The sequence below is a fragment of the Balaenoptera acutorostrata genome, chromosome 7 (assembly GCF_949987535.1).
Source record: "Balaenoptera acutorostrata chromosome 7, mBalAcu1.1, whole genome shotgun sequence".
Taxonomy (NCBI): Eukaryota; Metazoa; Chordata; class Mammalia; order Artiodactyla; family Balaenopteridae; genus Balaenoptera; species Balaenoptera acutorostrata.
In genome coordinates, this window is record NC_080070.1 from 115,275,211 (window position 1) to 115,296,838 (window position 21,628).

A 21,628-nucleotide genomic window follows, 5' to 3' on the forward strand; every position below is an offset into this window, starting at 1 on the left:
ACAGATGAATGGATCAAGAAGATGCGGTATCTATATACAGTGGAATATTACTCAGCCATAAAAAGGAACAAAATAGTGCCATTTGCAGAGACATGGATGGACCTAGAGACTGTCATACAGAGTGAAGTAAGTCAGACAAAGACAAATATCATATAACATCACTTATATGTGGAATCTAGAAAAATGGTACAGATGAACTTATTCGTAAAGCAGAAATACAGACACAGATGTAGAGAGCAAATTTATGATTATCAAGGGGGGAAGGAGGGTGGGATGAATTGAGAGATTGGGATTGACATATATATACTATTGATACTATGTATAAAATAGATAACTAATGAGAACCTACTGTAGAGCACAGGGACCTCTACTCAGTGCTCTGTGGTGACCTAAATGGGAAGGAAATCCAAAAAAGAGCGGATATATGTATACGTATAACTGATTCACTTTGCTGTACAGCAGAAAGTAACACAACATTGTAAAGCAACTATACTCCAATAAAAATTAATTTAAAGAAGAAAAGAAAAGGAGGACGGATGCCCGGAGAGCCAGACCACCTCATCCTCCTGTTCTCCCCTCCCTCCTTCCTCCTCTCCCCCCCACCGGGTACTCCCCTTCCCTTTCCCTCCCTCCCTCCCTCCTTTCTCTCTCCCTCCCTCTCTGTCTATCCCTCCCAGACACACACCTTGACAGTCTGTCCTCCCTAGTTTGCATTTACCATATTCACATGAGCTTTGACAGCACTTAGACTGTGGATGTGTCAGGCACCCATGTACTTTCTCAAGTTCTCTTTACAAGGCCCACCCTGAGCTCACACCTAGTCTGGCCTGTGGGTGACCCTCCTGGAGGCTCTTAGTCCCGGGCCAGCCCAGTACCCTCCCTTGAGGTCCTCAGCCTTGGTTTCTGGGGGAGGGGGCAGTGCTAGAACCTAGAAGAACAAGGGAGGAGAAGGTAGCAGCAAGGATGTAGGCCAAAAAGAAGCCAAGTCCTACCCCCCAGAGGGCTGAGGCTGGCCTTAATTAAGAACGTGTCCTAAAGGCCTCTGGTCGGGAGGAGTGTTCTGAGGGTCAGCACACATGGGACCAAGGGGCTTTGTTTAGGTGGAGGGGAAAGTAAAAAAATCTCCTTATTCCATAATCACACCTTATATTCCAGCTGGGAGCCAACCTGCCCTCTGACCACAGCTGTAGGAGTGACCCCAGGCGAGGCCATGGGAAAACCTCTCTCCCAGTCCAAGTCAGCGCCCAGAAAATCGTGAGCCAAGAAGATGGTGATGGTTTCTGGATGCTAAGTTTCGTGAGTGGCCTGTGAAATTCCTTTGGAGACAAAATCAAACTAAATGTGGTGCCCTCTACGGTCAGCCTGCCCCATCACACCCCCTCCCAGGACCTGCAGCCTCGTGTGAATTTCGAGTTGGACCAAAGAGATGGTCCAACTCCTCTCCTATGAGTATGAACCACGGAATCTCAGAAGGGGCTGCTGGCAATGGAAGAGGGGCTGTAGGGTGATTTACCGGCCAGCGCTGATGGACCTGTGACGACCTGAAGGATGCCCAGTCAGGAGAAGCAGACACTGCGGGGCAGGTGCTGGCCGGCAGGCGGGAGGGCAGGGAGAAGCCAGGGCGTCCAGAGCTGCCCCTTCCTCCTTCTCCCGGCCCATCCCCAGAGCAGCCTCTCCTGGGTGACCCAAGTGTCTCTCCTGATGAGCGAAGGGAAGGCAGACTGCAATATTCTAAGAGATATGTAAAGGAATTAAAAAAAAAAAAAAAAAAGCAGCTTGACCAAAGGTGTTTATTGCAGTGTTGTTCAGAGCAGCAAAAAAATCGGAAAGGGCTGAAATGCCCCGTTCCCCCACCCCCACAAGGCGAGCCTGGGGAGGGGCGACGTGTAGAGAAGGGTGCCTGCAAGCAGCTTCGAAGAAAACTGCAAACTCCCTCCCAGCACGTGGAGATGGAAACACGCACACCATGATGCTTGGGAAAAGGCAAAAGGTTATATAAATAGTTGACATTTTCAGTATTTTTAACTGTTCCCGTAAACTTGTGAATATCAGGGAAATTCACATGAAACGTAAGCTCTTCTTTCACAGGAGGCTATAAAAAGAGAAGCTCCGTGCTGACCAGCATCGCTTTCTCTTTTCCTCTCCTCAGCGCATCTCCACCAGCCACTCCCTCCCCTGTCTGCCCGGACTGGTGTCTCCAGGGCTGTGTGAGCACCCCTCAGGGGAGGAGGGGTCGGAGGCCCCAGCTCAAAACTCAGCTCACAGGCGGCCCTGCCGGCCCTTTGGAGGACCTGTGAACACAAGAGGGCAGGGATGCGACAGGCCGTCTTGTCCCAGGAAGGAGGCAGAGAAGTGCTTTCCGTGGACACTGTCACCTGACTCATGAGTGTTGTTCGACGTCTCTTCCTCCCCCAGAAGGAAGGCAGCAAGGCTTGTACCAGGTCGGGCCATCCTTCTGGCAGGAGAAGCACAAAGAGTGATGTTCTTGGGGGCTGTGTGGATCCCCAGCGTTTCCTGATGGCTCCACACCTGTGTGCTATTACCTCCCCCGGGTTCCAGGTGGGGAAAGAGGGCCGAGGAAGTGCCACAGCAAGCACCAGAGCAGGACGGCACCTGCTTCAGGCGTGGCTGGTCTGAGCATCACCGAGGTGCCTCGCAGGTAACAGTCTAATACATGCACTGACTCAGCACACGCCCTGGGTCGGGACCTGGCTGGGGACTCTAGGTGCTTTATCTAATCAATTTCATCCCACTGTAAGTGATCCTGCCTTACGTCTGAGGACACCGAGACTCAGTGCGATTGGGTGAGCTGCCCAAGGCCCCAGTTAAGTGAAATCTGCGCTCTTCACCATAACAGTTCTCGGCGGCTTTTCTGGAAGAAGAAGCTGTCCTCTGTGTTGTCGGAATGGGCACATCGTCCTCGAAAGACCCTAACGTGGGTTCAGCGACAGCGCCAACTCTTGGGTTGGGGGGGGGCCCTGTGTAGGTGTCTTTTGCAGTTAGTGAGGGCATCTGGCATGCTCTGGGACATGTGATTCAGATGCCAGCAACAGATGTGGGTGACCTTATTCCCTAGAAAGTTCCCCAAAGCAAAGTGTTATTGTGCGTCCTCTATATCTTTTTCAAAGACGATACAAATAGAGCATAGCAGAATGCCAAGGGCATCTTCTGGAAACACCCAGGCTCTGCTGTAGCCAGAGTTTTCCCACGGGATCTGGGGGATAAGGTGACAGCCCTGAGTCTCAGGAGAGTGCTGGTCCTTTTCCAGCCCGGCCGGCGGGTGCAGCTTCCCGCGCAGTCCCTGGGCAGGGAGTACGCTCCGTAGATGGTGTGATCCTGGAGCCCGACCTTATGCATGAAGGTCTGGAGTAGCCTTGCTGCCAGGACAGAAGAGCAGAGGCTTCTGGGCAGCAAGGTGCCGCTGTGCTGCTGCTTCTCTTTAGTGGGTGTCTTCTCTGCGCCCTCTGAGTGAACATCTCTATCTGTCACGGTGCTTTAAGCTGCGAAGAAAAACAGCAGTTGGAAATCTCCACGGTGAGAACATGCACTGGCTCTTGGGACCAGAAACCCAGGGCTGGGTGGTCTAAGAGGACTTCACGGGCTGCGTTCCCTTCGCTGCTCCACTGGGAGGTCCACGGGCCAGCTTCCTCCTCAGCCGGCCCCCGGGAGCCAGGAGGGCTACCAGAGCAATGGGGGCTCCCTGCTTTCCTGTTCACAACCTGTGGCCCACAGAGAAAGGACCCCAAGTGGTTTTTTCCAAAGGGACACCTGAAGGGGCCCCATGGAGGAGCTCAGGACACAGGTCCCGCATAGATGTGTATCCAGGTTTTCTGGCCTTGGGGCATCTGCATTTTACCACCCACAGCTCTTGACCTCCCAACTCACTCCCTGCGGGACCGAAGCCCTGTCTTGTCCTTGGCTGGGCACTGAGGACCTGCCATGGACTTCTGCCCGTGACTGCACCTGGCAGCCACCTCCATCCCCTTGCCCTACGATGGATGCTCAAATGCCACCTGGCGTCTCATCATCAGGAGGGTCACCCACTTGCAAGAGTCCTACCTCCTGTGGACTTTTGGGTTTGCTGCCTGGCTGCGTTTGCTCCAGCCGGCTTCTGTCTTCTCTAGCGATGGCTCCTCCCACTGATATTTCTGGGTCTGCCCACCTGTGGGTGCCTCTGGTCTCAGACGGTCAGAATTCTCAAGCTAGCATCCAAGCCAAGTCCTCAAACTCCCTAAAAGCTGGCAGTGGGGGGGGGGTACTTTGCAGGTCAAAATCCCGAACTTGAATAAAAAAAGATGTCATATCTTCCTCCACACTGGACTCAGGGCCACAAAGAAATGAGATCACGTTTTATGATCCACAACACAGATGAGAGCCCCTTTCCTGAAGGGGGGAGAAGTTCACTATATTGAAATCTAATTGCAGAATTTTGCCCAAAGAAATCTCACTAGGTCACACATTTAAATAACCCATTATGTGGAAAATAATAAAATGATGAGAAATGACAGTGGACACAGCTGGGGAAGGTGGACGGGGGTGGGACTTGAGTGAGACAAGTGTGGCTTGAAACCCTAGCGCTGTCATTTACTGGCTAGGTGACCTTGCGAAGTCAGCTAGCTTCCCTGAGTCAGCTCTCTGGACTATAAAATTGGGAGGATAGTTGGTGGGAATGTATATTGGTGCGGCCACTATGGAAAACAGTATGGAGGTTCCTTAAAAAGCTAGAAATACAGGTATCTTATGATCCAGCAATCCCATTCCTGGGCATATATCCAGAGAAACTCTAATTCTAAAAGATACATGCACCCTAATGTTCATAGCAGCATTATCTACAATAGCCAAGACATGGAAGCAACCTAAATGTCCATCAACAGGTGAATGGATAAAGAAGATGTGGTACATATATACCGTGGAATATTAGTCAGCCATTAAAAAGAATGAAATAATGCCACTTGCAGCAACATGGATGGATGCAGAGATTATTATACTAAGTGAAGTAGGTCAGAAAGAGAAAAACAAATACTATATGATATCACTTATATGTGGAATCTAAAAACATGATACAAGTGAACTTATTTACAAAACAGAAACAGACTCACAGACATAGAAAACAAACTTATGGTTACCAAAGGGGAAAGGTTGGGGGGGGGGAGGGATAAATTAGGAGTTTGGGTTTAACAGATACAAGCTACTATATAAAATAGATAAACAACAAGGAACTACTGTATAGCACAGGGAACTATATTCAATATCTTATAATAAACCATAATGGAAAAGAATATGAAAAAGAATATATATATATGTTTAACTAAATTACTTTGCTGTACACCTGAAACATTGTAAATCAACTACACTTCAATAGAAAAAAAATAGCACCGTAAAGCACTAAATAAACACTTATTAAATGTGAAAAAAAAAGATTGGAAGGATATTTACCTCAAAATGTATTGCTAGGATTAACTGAAATAGGTATATATATATAAAGTATGGTGTATAGTGTGAGGTATGCCTCACAGCTTTTGCCTGCCTGGGGTGAGGCAGCTGCTTAAGAAAGAGGGCTTGTTTTGAGGACAATGAAAAAGGAGGAGAAGATGAAATAAAAGTTAAGGGGAAGAAGAAGAGGAAATACTGAGTTTCTCCGGGAAAAATCTATCATAGAGTCCCTCAATCTTTTATTTATTTATTTATTTATTTATTTATTTTTGGCTGTGTTGGGTCTTCATTTCGTGCGAGGGCTTTCTCTAGTTGCAGCAAGCGGGGGCCACTCTTCTTCGCGGTGCGCGGGCCTTTCACTATAGCGGCCTCTCCCGTTGCGGGGCACAGGCTCCAGAAGCGCAGGCTCAGTAGTTGTGGCTCACGGGCCCAGTTGCTCCGCGGCATGTGGGATCTTCCCAGACCAGGGCTCGAACTCGTGTCCCATGCATTAGCAAGCAGATTCTCAACCACTGCGCCACCAGGGAAGCCCGTCCCTCAATCTTTAAATCTTATGAGTTCTTAACAATAATGGTCCTGGGTGACACTTACCTCTGCACAAAGAAGAAAGACTTTGCACGTTATCATAAAACATGATTCTCCTCTGTGCAGCTGACACCTTCACACGTGCCCGACAGAAGCACCGGCCCCAGGATGGACGCCCACACTCCCCTGATCCTTGTTCACCTGGACAGGGTTTCTTCCTCAACAGCGAGGGCTGGTTGCGGGATGCTTATCAGCTACATCTCCAGGATTAGCTGTTCTATTTTCTGTGAGTCTCACACCACTTGCAGGCAGATTAATCCTCGTAAAGAATGTACGCTGACTAACTGAAGGGGTTTCTGGTTTTAGCAATTTAAACATTAAGATGCTGCCTTAGGGCTTCCCTGGTGGCGCAGTGGTTAAGAATCCGCCTGCCAATGCAGGGGACACGGGCTCGAGCCCTGCTCTGGGAAGATTCCACATGCCACAGAGTAACTAAGCCCATGTGCCACAGCTACTGAGCCTGTGCTCTAGAACCCGCAAGCCACAACTACTGAAGCCCGCACGCCTAGAGCCCGTGCTCCGCAGCAAGAGAAGCCACCGCAATGAGAAGCCCGCGCACCGCAACGAAGAGTAGCCCCCACTCACCGCAACTAGAGAAAGCCCGCCTGAAGCAACGAAGACCCAACGCAGCCAAAAATAAAATAAATTTATTTAAAAAAAAAAAAGATGCTGCCTTAAAATCACAGTCACTAACCTTCTCACACACCACACCAGCTACGCTTGCGAATACAAAATCTTCTGTTGCTCTAGATCAATTTCACCAATTAAACAGTTCTGTTCTTATTTTAGATTCTCCTATTAGCTCTTGAACGTTGGTTATTAAAACCATAAAGTGTACTGGGCTGAAAATATATTTCATTAAGGAAAGTTTGTACAATATTAGCGGTTAATTAACTTCTAATTGAGTGAAGGGGCTGACTTGACTTGTGTTTTAAGTAGTTGAAAAGGAGCTCCTGATTTAGAGGCATGAGCGAGCATACTTAGGGATTCAGAATTGTATGTCATCCCCCAGATCCTAATTCCCAGGATGCTTCTTCTACAGGAGGTGGGGTCTTGGCTTTCCACTGCCACAAGGGCCATGTCCTTTTGTCTAGAGGTGGCTGGCTGTCCATTTACCAGCCGCCCTTCTGAACCTTCTTTCTTGTTAGGTTAAAAGTGCCCGATGCTCACCCCACCCCAATCCAGAGGTTAAAAGTGCCCGATGCTCACCTTTTTACCTTTTGCTGCTAGGGCATGGACCCGAGACCATATTCTGGCCACATGAGAAGAAATCTCCTGGAGCCTTCTGGAAGGAGGCAAGGGAGGAGGAGTGTCCCCGTTCTGCTTGTGAACACAGCTATAAGGGGCACCGATGTCTGGAGCTAGACCTCTACACCAGAGGCACCGTGACCTCTACATCAAGGGTGACCAGGGCCTGGGTCATGGATGACGGTGGCAGGCCCTGCTCTGTTCCCTGCAGCCCAAAGCATCCTGAGGGGCACGGCACTCTTTCAACTAAGACGGAGACGACTCAGAATGAGCACGGGAGGTGGGGTGCAAAGGCTCCCTGCCCGCGCCAGCCACAGGCCACGCTGAAGGAGGAGCAGAGCTGCCCTCCCTGCGAGCCGGGCACCGTGCTCACCGCTGCCCGTGGTCTCCACAGCCTCATCCAAGCCTAGAGCCACCAGAGGGGCTGCCTGAGAAACTCAGCCTGGAAGAAACGCGTGGCTCACGGGAGGCCATCTACGGCTTTCTCAAAGTCCACAGCCACAAGACACCGATGGAAGCAGGATTCCCGGGCAGCTCGGCGGACCCGCGGCTTTCTGCTCTCCCCTCTGGCAGGGCCATGGCCCTGGCAAAGCAGCAAAGCAGCCCGGGGTGAACCTGCATGTCCCGCAGCCAGGCTAGGTGGCCCCAGAAATGGCTGCCACGTGGGAATGGGGACCGCTTTTGCTGGCTGTGCTGAGTTTTCAAGGGAAGCTAAGACTGTGATTTCAGGCAAAAGATTCAGGCTTTTAACCCTATTCTAAATATTTTAAGCACAGTAGAGACCACCCCCTTTCTCTCCCCTACCAAGCCCACCAAAAACGTGTGGACCACAGTCAGCTCGTGCTCGGCTGCCCGCGGGAGTTTCCTGCGCTTCCTCTCCCTCCCCAGCTCCTCTTCCGCTCTGCCAGGAACCTCCAGTCCCACCCACGGCCTTCAAGTGGCTGCCTCCAAGAGAACCTCGTGTCCTCTCCGTCACAGGCCACCAGCAGAAGCCCCCCAGCTGGTCTCCTGGCACCACAGTGAAGCCAGGTCGAGCCATGACACGGCTGGGATCCTCCAAGTCCTGCAAGTCACCCAGTGGAGCAGGCAGACATCTGTATGCAAAACAAAACAAAACCTTGACCCTCACCTCACGTCATCGTGCAAGAGGGAAGAGATATGGGAACATATGTATATGTATAACTGATTCACTTTGTTATAAAGCAGAAACAAACACACCATTGTAAAGCAATTATACTCCAATAAAGATGTTAAAAAAAAAATCAACAACAACAAAAAAAAAAGAAAAAAAACCTAACTCATATTGGATTACAGAGCTAAACGTAAAGCTTAAAAACTGTAAAACTTCTAGGAGAAGACATAGGAGAAACTTGTTGCAATCCTGGGTTAGGGAAGAATTTCTTAGATGGGATACAAAAAAAAAAAATGCAAAAGGATAAATTGATAAATTTTAACCCACAAAATGAAAAGCTTCTGTTCTTTGAAAGATACTGTTAAAAAATGGAAAAGTCTGGGAGAATATATCTGCAAAACACATATCTGCTAAAGAACAGGTATGCAGAATATATAAAGAATGCTCAGAACTCAATGATAAGAAAACAGTGTAGAAAGAAAAAAAACGGGCCAGAGATCTATACTTCAGAAAAGAATGTATACGTATAGCAAGTAAGCACGTGAAAAAAGTGCTCCATGTTATTTGCCGTGAGGAAAACGTGAATTAAAATCAGAATGAGACACCATTACATACCAGTCAGGATGGCTAAAATTAAAAAGGCTGACAACACCAAGTGCTGATCAAGACACAGAACAACTGAAACACAGGTTTTTTGGTGCAGATGCAAATGGCACAGTCACTTTGAAAACTGCTTGGCAATTTCTTACAAAGTCAAACGCATTTCATTTGACCCCGAGATCTCGCTCCTACTTACGTTCCCAGAAAAACCCGCATAGCCTTTTTATTCATAATTGTCCCAAACTGGGACTAGCCCAAATGACCATCAGCTAGTGAATGGATGAACAAATTGAGGAACATCCATACACGGAATAGTAATCAGCATTGAAAAGGAACAAGCTGTTGATTCACGGATTGACACGGATGAATCCAAAGGCTGCATACTGTGTGATTCCATTCATGTGACAATCTTGAAAAGGCAAATCATTAGGACAGAAAGCAGCTCAGTGGCTTCTGGGTGTGGGGAAGGGGCACGAGGGAACCTTTGGGGGAGATGAAATTGTTCTACATCTTCACCCATGTCATGGTAACACAACCGTATACCTTTCCAAAACGCTGCAAAATACGAAGTTTTCTGAAGGCAAATTAAATCTCAATAAAAACCAGACTTAAGAAACATCCTTCAGGTGACTACCTGGTTGTAAAGTCATCTGATTCAAGCTTCCTCAGGAAAAGGAGAGTTTTATATATTGAGACATCATAAGGAAAATGGGTTTCATGGAAATTTGACACAAGGGGGACAGGAGCCCAGGCTCAGGGAGACAGGAGAAAGAGGGCGTCTGTCTGTCTGGGGCTGACTTTCAGCCTCTCCCTTCACAGACTGAGCCTGGAGCAGTCAGTTGTTCCTCACCTGGTCTCCGGGGCCAGACCCCCTGCGGATCCCAGGTGCAGACATCTGGCTGGCCCGTCCTTCCACCCACCAGCAAACACACACCTTGGGCCAAGTGCCATCAATTGCTGGGTAGGGACCAAAGAAGGGTGTGGGTATTGGGGGACTATGGACAGTTCCACATGGGGGGAAACTGTGCCGGTGGAACCCCAACAGACAGATCGGACCCTCGCACCACCTTTGGGATAAAGTAGAAACGCCAGAGCATGATGGAGAAGCCCCTCCTTACCTTTGCATCCTGGTGTCTCGTCAGGCCTCCTGATGCCCTCGTTTGCTCTGGCCCAGTATTTCATGATGAAATGCAACTACTTGGTAAGTTCTTTCTTGGCTCTGGTAGGGCCCGGAAGTCTCCCTCTATCTGGGAGGACTTTTCTTTGGTTCCCTCTTTGTGGAACTGACCATCTTGGATACTCCGGGACTCGCTGGGGCACTGCTGCCTCTAGGAAGCCCTCCTGGAATGCCGCCAGGCTCCCCACCTCTGTATGCCAGGGGCAGCCTGTATTTCTTATCCTGACTGCAGATGGGTCCCACCCCCACCAGTCCTTACCGCTGACCACCGGTTTCCAGCACTGCCTTCCTGGTGCACCCGCCTGTGTCCAGTGGGGCCGCAGGCCTGGCGTCCCCCCACAGGAGCGGGAGTGAGGCCAGGCCGCTCTGGCCAGAGCATTTCACTGTCAGTGTGCCATTCACCTCATACTCTTTTCCTCCGTCAAGGCTGTTGGCAACGTTTGAGCCGGAGCCCGGGCCCCAGGGCGCAGCATTCACGTCCTCCCTTCCTTTGCTCTGCTGATGCATTCACTTGCAGGATATGGCTTCCCAGCGGTGACACTGGGCGCCAGGCACTCCCCCTGCTGGGATGGCCCTAGTGAGCAGCATCTGGTTATCCCTGTCCCATGCCCACAGTCAACAGGGGAGAAGGTATTAATCAATTCATTCCTAATTACAATTAGTCTATCAAATTCTCTGCTTTCAGCTGAAGGAGGCTCTAGCACATCCTTGGACAACTGAATTCCTCACGATCACGAAATCCCGTTTTCTGTCCTGACACCTAACTGCTGCCAATGCATGTCCCTCAGTGAAGCTCTTGAGCCCAAAGCCACACCGCCTGGCTGGTTCTCCAGGGTACTTTGCATCCCGCGTGGCTGTACTGCACGGTGGCGGCTTCCATCCTACTGAACAGGAGCACGCGTCCCGGGGGCATTTAGAATTTGCAGCAGGGGAAGGCACTAAGCTGCAGTCTGCCCACAGGATCGGCTGGTCCGGATCGCCACACAGGGGACAGCTGCAGCTTCTACCGCCACAACCAGAGTGACAAGTTCATGAACTTGGATCATGTAGTGGTGTTGAGTGGGCCCTGCCCAGAAGGATCATGCAAGGTCTACGCGGAGCTGGGAAATGTGGGGAATGAGGGCCTGTCCTAGGAATTCTGGGGATTGCTGTCACCATGAAAACACTTGAGGACATTTATTTTCATCCCTTCTCAGTGAAGAGTAATGTTTGAAAACCCGTACGTTTTCAGACAGCTAAATACGATACCTGACCCTACAGTGGAGGATCTTGGGATGGAGGGGAAAGAAATACTATAAAAGACATGGTCAGACCAACTGGCAAAGCTGGAATATGGACCAAGAATAGATACACATATTTTATCAATATAAAGCTATGGATTTGGTAACTGTACTGTGATTATGTAAGATAACATACCTACTCATAGGAAAGACATATCAAAATATACAGGGGTAAGGGGTTATATTAGGGTATGGAACTTACCTACAAATGATTCAGGGAAAAATGTCTATGTATAAAGTGCTTTTCAGATATCTATAAAAGCCCCCTGAGTATCAGGCTTTCCGGCTGGTGCAGGCTCTCCTTGCTGATTGGAGCCTTTGGCAAAGCTGTAAGAGTCAAAGCTCATACAACTTTCGAGAAGTGGCCCAACTCTTTTTTACTCTTCTTTAATTTGCTCTGGATCCTTTGTCTACAACAGGAGTCTTTGTGCTCAATTTGGTTCTTCCAGGAACTAAGCTCCTTCACATTATTCTCTCTAGATTTTCATCCTTGGGGTTTTCTGAACTTGGACCAATGGGGAGAGATTTTCTGGAGGCTTATTTCAGTTACAAGAAAGGATGAACTTTCATGGATAAATCAGGCCAAAGGTGGGAAAAACAAGAGCTATTAAAAGTGCCCTAAAGGGTTTTGGCAGAATCCTTATTCTGCACCTACCAGCTACTTGACCTTCGGCAAGTTATCTAACCTCTGGGAGCTTTGGTTTCCTAGTCGTGCAGTGGGCATCTCCTAGTAACAAGTTCAGAGGGTTAAATAAGAGGATTAATGCAAGTTGGGCACAAAACGCATTCTCAGTAAAGGTAAACTATTATTGCAGCTGCTTTTATAACATCAAATCCCAGAAAGACATAATTATTATTATCCTATTTGTATTATAATTTTGATTCGGTAGAGAGATTAATAATCATATTAATGACAATGGTTTCCACGAATTCAGGGGTTCCTTCTTACCAGTCGCTTTAAACACCACATTTAACCCCCAGGACATCACTCGGAGGCGGGCTTATTAGCCCATTTCAAAGATAAGGACTTCGAGGCCCGGTGGCATTAAGAAAATATGCAGGGCCTCCCACTCCACCCGCGCTCCGGTGCTGGCACTCAGATGGGGAAACCGTGGCTACGAGAGAGTCTAGGCTCCAGACCCGGCTGGAGGCGAGCTGACACTCGAGCCCAGGTTTCCCGGTCCCGGGAGGCACAGCCCGTGCAGCCATCTCTCCTCCGTCCTGTCCTCTCGCTGCGCCCGGGACGGAGGATCGAGGCCGTACAGTTCCTTCTTGAGTTTCAAAGAATTCGCTTGCAAATTGCCTTCCAGGACAGGTCCGATGTGTGTTTCGCGGACGCCCCAGCCTGGGTGGTCGGGGTCCCGCGTCCGGGGGTCCCGGGGGCGGGACGAGGCGTCCTGGCGCCCCCGCCCGGCTGCGGGTCCCCAGCTCCCCGCGCCGGCCCCCGGCAGCAGCAGCGGCCTCCGGGAGCTCCGGCCCCGCGCCCCCCGCGCCCCGCCCTGCGCCCAGGCCGCGGCCCCGCCCGCGCTGGCGCCCCCGAGCGGTCCGGGCGGCGGCGGCGGCGGGAGGAGGAGCAGGAAAAGCGACCGGGGGAGGAGGCGGAGGCGGCGGAGGCGGAGGCTGAGGCGGCGGTGGCGGTGGCGGCGGCGGGCGGGGCCGGGCGGGTTTAAAGCCCATCGAGGGGGTGGGGAGGCCGGGAGGAGGCAGGGAGGGACGCGAGCGGCGCGCCGCGGTGGGCTGGGCGCTCGGAGGCCGCGGAGCCCCGCGCGGAGCCCAAAGTTTGCGCGCGGTCCCCGGGCGGCGGCGCGCGGGGGCCGGGACCGCCCTGCGCGCCGCCCTCGCCCCGCGGGACCCGCGCCGCCCCGGCCGCGCCGAGGGTCGCGGGCGGCCAGGCGGAGGCGGCCGGGAGCGGCGCCGCGGCAGGTACGGAGTTGGGCGGCGAGCGCGGCGCCAAGTTACTTTGTGGCCGGCCGGCGGGCGGGCGGCAGTCCCGGCGTCATTGTCTGCGCGCGGGCCGCCCGGGCCGGGGACGCCGGGCGTCGCGGGGGCGCGGCGGGCGGAAGGGCGTCGCCTCGGGCCGGGGGCTGCGGCGCGCGAGGGCGGGGACCCGGCGCGGCGCGCGGCGTCGGCGACCCCGGGGAGCCGGGGAGCCCGGGCGGCGCCCGCTGGAGCCCTCCTGTCCGACGCCGGCGGCTCGCGGGCCGGACCGGGGCTGGGGCGGGGGTGGGGGCCGCGTCACCGGGCGGTCAGGGCCAAGGCCGCGCTCCCGGGCCGCCCGGAGAGTGGGCGCCACGCGCCCCTGCAGCCCCCGGTGCGCCCGCGCCCGGGCGGTGGGGCCGGACCCTCCCGAGCCGGAGTGCGCCCGGGCCTGGGATCTTTCCCTCTGGTTCTGCCGGTGACCCCGCTGCCCGGGCCTAACCCCAAGTCGAGGGCGCGCGGGTTAGCGGCCCGCCAGCCGGGGAAATGTGATAAGAGCCGTGCCGTTCACAGAAGGCAGTTTCTGATGCAACTCTCGGCCTCTGCGATCTCCTCTCCCCACGCCTGCCTGGCGACGGCCCTCGAGCATGTGCGTTATGGAAATGAGGGTATTCTCCACTTTTTATTGTGTTCGTCTTGTCTTGGGGTTGGAAAAAACGCCAACTTTCTGTCGTTTGCATTGACGAGGCGGTGGGTCACGTAGGGGAGCCACAGGTGACTTGGCTCGGGCCCGGACCTTTTCGGCTGCTTTCTTGAAAACGTTGTCCCCAGCTTCATTCAAGAGATGCGAAGAAAAGACCCAAACAAGTAGCGCTCGTGAGTAAACACGCGTTATTGCACAACTTTCTCTTTGCTGCTGTTTACGAGGCCAGGCCCAGGACACTTTGTTTCTGAAAATGCTGATTCAGCCGTTTGGAGCCCCCGAGTTTCAGAAATGGTGCTCTCTCTAACGTTTCGCTGAGTTTTACTAAGAACACATGTTGTTAGCACGGCAACAGGCGTTGACTGGGGTTTACAGCACCAAGCTGGACGGTTTTCACAAGAGTTGACCTAGAGTTCCCTTCGTTCTTTCCAGGAGGAAAAATGGATAGGATCTAGGTTTCTGTAGCAAAAGAAATTCTGACTTCTGGCGATGGTGGTGTCTTTTACGGTAGTATTTTATTAGGGAAAAAGCTCTGAAACCAAAGTGTTTCCAGGAATGATGGTAGATGACTGCGTTTTTCGGTTAAAAATCAGAACTCTAGGATTACTGCATATAATATTTGAGTTTTATTGAGGACCCTTGAAAGAGAAGGACCACACAGGCCAATCCCAGGATTACAGGGAGAGAATTTGAGGACAGAGAGAGTCACACACCCAGCAAGCTGCTTGCGTAATTGAGAACTGTAGCGAGGGATACTTCTGTAGCATTTCACGGTTTACGAGACACGTTCAAAGCCTAATTGCTTTAAATCCTCTACAGCCTCCTGCTACCCATTTTACAGGCATGGAAACTGAGGCTCATGAGATTAATTGGCATGCCCAGGGTCACGGGCCCAGCAAGTGCCAGAGTTATCACCAGAGCCTAAGCTTTGGGGTTTGTTTTTTTTTTTTTTTTTAAGCTCTGTTAGGTTCATCCTTCTGTACAGGTGCATCTGTCTCTAAAAGAGAAGCGGCCCTTCCCCGTGCCGGTCACACACCCGGAGAACCAGGAGGCTCTGTTACCATTCCCGGGGCTCCCAGCCTTCCAGATTTTTGCCCTATCACCAGGCTATTATCAATGCCTTCTTTTGTCCACTCACTTTTTGTGCTTAAATCCACATTTAGTTTGGGAGGAAACTTTGATACCCACGAACTAATGAGTCTGAAACAGTAGTTTTGTTTACTGTCATTAAAATCATGTTTTAATAAAAGCTGTGTCCCCCTAAAGTCATGTATTGCGTGTTGCCCATGGTCTGCACTGCTTTGGGGGCAGCAGTGGACTGGGCAAAATGCCTTTCATTGTGGTCCAGGAACGCGGAGCTGGGCATGTTCATGCCAGCTACTTGTCCAGGGCTTGTAGGGTGGTAGCTGCCAGGATCGGAACCTGGGGCAGCCCTGGCCCAGTTACAGTGACCATCTCTGTGGCCACTGACCCTCAGATGGGAGAGAGGAGCAAAGCCAGACTCTTAAGAGCTGTTCCCGAACTTTTGATTTGGATGATGAGCCTGGTCTAAGACTTTACAGCGTATAGAAACCAGACTCCTGCTTGGACAGAGATATCTACCGTGCCTTCACCTTCATCCGACAGCTTTAGAAATTCTAGGTTGGTATATCTGATAAAACCTAATGCTTTCAAGGCGACATAATTTAAGAAACTTATTTCCTTGGAGTTCTGTCCAACTCTTAACCACAGGGGAAGAGGACCGTGCACAGCGGTTGGCTGGCCTGCCTCTCAGAACTGTGAGACTGACCGCAGGGAATTCTGTCCTGCTTCATGGGGAGAAGCGTGTGCGTTTGCAGCTCGGGCTGTGATCCCTGTGTCTGTTTCTCAGGCCGTTAAACCAAGGTGGAATCGTGTGGGCCCATCAGGAGAAAACATTTGCTATGCCTTTCTTTGAAGTCATCAGTCATATGTTCAGAATTTAACTAAAACTTTTCCTGCCAGTTGAGAATTTATTTCACCTGTCTTTACTTTTTGCTTAACTGTGGATGTGTGGGAGATGATGGAAGACGTTAGGGCAGTCAAGCGACTTGGTTGGCAAGGCTTGGCAAACTGGTGCTTTGGGGATCTGGGAGCCTCCTACAAGGCCTGTGTGCTAACTTTAGTGTTTATAACTGATCACACCCATGCAGGCGCTGGCTGGTGTTTACTTTGTGTTAGCGTTTTATGACACATTTCTGGGGAGCTGTTCCCCCACCTTCTCCATCCAGCGTCCGTGCTCCTGGCGATCATGGGTCTTGTTAACTGTAAGGAGATGAAAGCAGGTGAAGCTTAAAATCGCCAGGCTGCTGGCTTTTCTTTAATAACGTAAGGCATGGTATGACTGTTTTTTGAGATGGCAACAAGGAAAGCCACGTCCCAGAGTTATCAAAAACCCTCCCAGAGGTAGAAGTGAGTGCTTGTGACTTTCCCCTTTGGGGATATACCCTCGCCAAAAAGCTATCCCTTTCTGCTCGTGTAGTGGGAGAGGTGGGCTTGAGAATGAGAGAAGCCTTGCCTGCCCAAGTGCTCTTTTGTCCGTTTGTGAAAGGGATGGGTGTTGAGGTGGAGATGACTTCTCTGGCCCTTAAGTCATAGTCTTGCTTTAGAATCCCTGCCCGGAATGCATGGGATGAAGTTGGTGGGTAACGACTGGTTGCCCCTGGGAAAACTAGGATATTGTTCCTGTTTTTCCACCATTGAATTTACATATGGATTGGGGGGGAGATTTGAAGACTGTTTTGATTGTCACAAATTGTAGTAGTGCCTGAAAACATTCTTGAAGCTGATTGTCTTTAAAAAAAAAAAAAAAGACATCTTGCTCCCTTTTGCTTTGCCCAGGTAGACCCCTGGTTCTTCCATTTACTAGCTGGGTGAGCAGGTTAACTAAGCTTATTGGTAAAATGAGAGTCACAGGGGTGCTGACCTGTGGGGAGGGTGGGGTGCCTTTGGGATCGTGGGTACCTTGGCATGTGGCACGTGTGAGGGCTCAGAGACACTGCTTCTGCGACACTGAGCCTGTCTTAGAGCAGCTCGTTGGCTTGGTTGTGCTGCTTCCTATGAATTTGCAAGGTCTCTCTATTAATCAGAAGGGAGACTGCTTTTTTTTTGTATTTTTGTCTCTGCACCCGTTAACTGTACAAAACCTTGTGGCACTGACTGAAACTGGCTTTGAGCACCAGTCACTGTGAGCGAGAAGCCTCTCCTGGCCTCTGAGTAGCCGACACTTTGAACTGCCCACGGGTAGGATGCTATGAGCAGAGGTGGACAGCGGGATGGAGACCTCGCCTGGCCGCAGACCACGGGGAAGAGCAGGCGTCAAACACTGGTTCTCTGTGACCAGGAGCAAGAGATGGGCAGCGGCTGAGATGCACGGGCTCAGGCCGCCTGTGGCGCTGGGCGTCTGCATGGAGACCGCTGGGTGCAGGCACCTGGGGACACACGGCATCTGTCTTCAGGACCCCGGGGTCTGGAGTCTGCAGAGATGCTTAGCCCAGCTGGGACTGAAATGCACGTGGACTGCCGGTCCCGACGGGCTGACTTTGCCCCAGGGAGCAGCTCCTGCACCCTGTCCGAGGGCTGTGTGCTGGGCAGCCCTGACTCTCCCTGAAGTCGGGCTGGGTTTTCGGGCCAGGTCCATGGGCCCGGGCCCCAGCAGCTGCAATCTCGCCTAGTAATGTGGGCTCAAAAAGCACTTGGCACAGAAAGGGGTTGCTGTGTTTTGTCTTTCTTCACTGTGTTACTGTCACCACAACTAAAAGCAAGGTGGGCAGCTGGGACCCTCCATTGTCCTTGCGCTGCCCCCTGGAACTGCCCGGTGGCCCCCTGTCCGGCCCTGTCTGTGAGCTCTCCGGTGTCTCACTCTGCAAGAGAGAGCCCAGGGGGCACCTAAAGACCCCTGTCAGGTGGGCGCCAACAGGGAGGGGCCTTCAGCTAGCCTGGGTCACACCTGAGATACTTCTCAGAGGAGAGGGACACTGCGCACTCACTTCTCCAGCCAGTTGGGCCTTTGGTTTCCATATTGGTTTTTTTTGGAAAGTTTCATCCCTGGGAGTGTCTTCTTCCAACCTTTTATGAGTTGCAAACATCTTTTAATCTGAAGACTTTTATTATGCCCCATATCTGATAGTAATCTTAGAGTTCCTTGCTCCAAGAAACTCATCGTGACCAAAAAGCTACTATGAACTGAGGGACGTTTAAATTCAGGAGTTTGTACGGTAGCGTCATGCACGTGGGAGGTCTCCCCTGGCCTAAGGGTGATGCCTGCACTAGATCCGGGACACTGCTTAGGAGTCTTCCTGTGGGCTGGGAGGTTGAGCTGGGTGATGTCCTGGTTGGACCAGCACAGTCTGTGAGTGTGCTACCCAAGAGCCTCCAAGTTGCCTTTTCTGGAATGCCTCTGTGCTCCTCTGAAGAACTGTGTAGATCTCATGGAGACCCCTCCAGGATGTTTCTAGATAAAGGAGTGCATGAGACCTTCATGGCATCTCCCTAGTGGAGGAAGGGGGGTAAAGCAGGACAGCTCCTTGCTCCCTAGTTGGGCCATTCCTTAACTGCAGGCATGTCCTGGCCCTTCTCCCCACCGCGGGGCCTGCAGGGCCACGGTGGACACAGCCAGCCTCTGTCGTGTCCTGCTGTCCCCAGGTAGGGCCCCGTCTTCTGCTTTCGTGGCCTTCCCAAACAAGTTCGGTCCATTTGAAGGGTCACTGGCTTTCTAATCCCTCAACACCCAGGGCATACTTGAAATTTAGTTTTTTTAAATCAGTGATAAAGGTACATAGTTTAAAGAGTCAATTCCCCAGAAGTAACCAGGCTTATCAGCCGACCTTTTCTGCATTCACCTCCATGTTTCTAAGCAGATGTCTGTGTAATGTATCGTAGTTCCTTGCTGCCTTCCTTGCTCCCTCTTCACCCTCCCAGGCCCCGGCTTCCTGTAGAATTCTTTGACTTCCCTGCTTAGAAGGTGAGGAGGCCGACCTCTGTCCCATCATCCTGACCTGTACTTCCTGTCTCCCATTGTCTCTATGGTGAGATTGGCTGGACCCGGCACGCAGTGCTGACGCCATGGCAACAGCCCTAAACACTGCTGGTGGAGCCAGGTAGTGTGCTGTGATCACTTTCTCTGTCTTGCAGGGCGTCTTGCTTTCTTCTGGAGTTGTATTTGCATTTGCTTAGTAGTTTAGGTACTTATCACTCTTGACCCCCACCTCCACTCCAAGCTGACACAGGTGTGCAAATATTCTCTCAGACACCGTAGGTATCCAGCCAGTTGTGTCTTTGGGAAGCAACCTCTTGTGTGCCTTTCGTCCCCAGGTGCTTGGCTGCCCTCCAGGTTCCCTGCTCAGCTTTATCCCGGCCTCTTCCTTCTCCATCATCCTGAGCAGGCCCTTTGTTCTTTTCTTGGCTCTCATGATTCCTCTTTCCTGGTTTCTTCCCACAATTTGATGGAGACCATTCCATAATAGCTTCCAAAAAAGAGGTGCATGCAAATTTTTTGAGACCTTGCGTGTCTGAAAATGTCCTTATTGTACTCTTCACTATTCAGTGTTTTTTCTTTTTCCTTCTTTTTTTTTTTTCATGTCTGGAAGCTTGTAGGATTTTCTCTTTGTGCCTTTATTCAGAAATGCCTTGTAGATGTGCCTGGTTGGGTGTCTACGTCTATCCGTCTATCGTGCAGGGTACATCAAGAGCCCCTTCAAGCTGGAAACTCAGATCCTTGGGGCTGGGACCTGTTTTTGAATTAATTCTTTCATTTCTTTTTTTTCCATCTTCCTCTCCTTTCTTTCTAGAATTGCTTTTATATGGGTGTTAGCTGCCCGGACTGGTTCTCTAATTACCTTTTGTCTCCTATCTGAATCTGTTGAGTTCTGCTAGGTTGTGGAGTATATCATCTAGACTTTTTAACCTTTTTTACTGGATTTTAAATTCTGTTTTCATTTTTAATTTCTAAGGACCTCTTTATTTCTTTTTTGGTTATTATTTTTATGTAGACTTTATTTTTTGGAGCAGTTTTAGATCTACTGCAAAACTGAGTAGAAAATAGAGAGATTGACCCCCCTGCCCTCAAGCCTCCCCACTGTCAACTTCCTCCAGCACAGTGGGATGTCTGGTGCAGTCAGTGAGCCAGCATCATTACCCTGAATAATTATTCTTCTTTTAATGGCGCAATATTCTGATTTCATAGATGCGTTATTTTTTTAAACCTCTTTCTGGATATATTAGTTACCTTTTGTTTTTTCTTTTTCTTTTTCTTACATAGTTTCTTCTCTCCAATTTTTACATTATTTATTTTCCTGCACGTTTGGGTCTGGCGTACCCAGAAAGCAGAACCTATGGCAGGCAAGAACTTGCGGGTGTGTTTTATGTTTTATTTGGACGTGCAGAGCTAGGGAGGCAGTGGTGAGGGGAAGGGGGGGCCCTGGGGCAGGTCCCCAGGCGGCTGGCTGCCTGGGCAACTGAGAGGAGCCCATGGTCCATATTGTGATTCCCCAGACGGTCCTAGGGGCGGCAGGGGGGAGGGGAAGAGCTTCCAGTCGGTGCCCATTCCCTCCATCGAGGCCTGGGCGCGAGCCTGCAGGTGCTGGGTGCAGGCCGTCCCAGGCCTTGGGGCTTGTCGCGCCTGAGCCCCGGTGGTCGCCCCAGCAGTGGCCAGACAGAGACCCAGACAGGCGAGGCTGGTGGGGTTGTGTCTGACCCATTGCGCTTGTCCCTCATCTTTTGGGCTCAAGGCTTTGCTTAGATGTCGGGGCCCTGCTGTGCTGTCCACGTTCAAAGGCGTCCCTGGGAGGCTGATGGTGGGCCTCGGGGTACCGCTGTCTGGTTTGCCCCATTGTGTGGGGAGCCCCCGGTGCTCCAGTCTTGGGTCTTTTCTCCTCGGAAGGGGCCAGACTGTCTGAAGAAGCCTCTTTTCATCCCCACGATCAGGGCCTGGGAGCCCTGGAGCCGTCAGCCGTCCCATCAGAATTAGCAGCACTGGCCCCCTGTGCTCAGTGTGGTACCGGAGGCCACAGCCCTGTCGCTGCTTCAGGAGAGAAACCCACCTGCTGGTGGTGAGAGCGGGGCACTCGAGGGGTCCAGCCGCGCCTTGGACTTCCTGTGAACCCTCTTGCTTCCTTGCTCCTGACACTTGGGCCTTGTGGTGTGTGGGGCTCATCTCCTCTTCTGGCTTGGCGTTCAGCGCACGCCATCCAGCCTTTATGCCTTTTAAAAGATTCCCTCTGGAGGCCCTCTGTTCCCAACCCAGAGGCTGCAGGGCGCGTGGGATCATGCCAAGGAGCTCACGTCCAGGCTGAGAGCAGCGGGGTGGGGGAGGCCGGCACGCCTAAGCCACCGCCTCGAGGAGCAGCAGGCAGGCCTCAGGTCTGGATCCTGAAGGAAAGCTGGTCTCCCCTGCCAGTGACTGGCTCTGGGACCGTAGGAGAGTTCATCTCTGAGCGCCGTGATTTCCTCTGGATGCTCAGGGTTGCATCCTGTGCCTCGGTTCCCTCTGCTGCATCTCCACCTCCCGGAGAGGCCGGGCCGGGCCTGTGGCCTTG

At 51.6% G+C, this 21,628-nt stretch overlaps 1 protein-coding gene across 5 annotated transcripts in view; it reads left to right on the forward strand.

Annotated features, from left to right (window-relative positions):
- The first annotated feature begins 13,230 nt into the window (after positions 1-13,230).
- Positions 13,231-21,628, forward strand: part of GRB10 (growth factor receptor bound protein 10) — a 222,400-nt gene continuing 214,002 nt past the window's right edge. Inside the window, exon 1 of one of the 5 annotated variants that reach the window (XM_057550410.1) lies at positions 13,231-13,378. The gene's annotated coding sequence lies outside the window, so the exon portion shown is untranslated. Of the gene's footprint in view, positions 13,379-13,621; positions 14,041-14,072; positions 14,249-21,628 lie in introns of those variants that run through there. The other 4 variants (XM_057550415.1, XM_057550413.1, XM_057550411.1 and 1 more) reach the window with 4 other exon arrangements.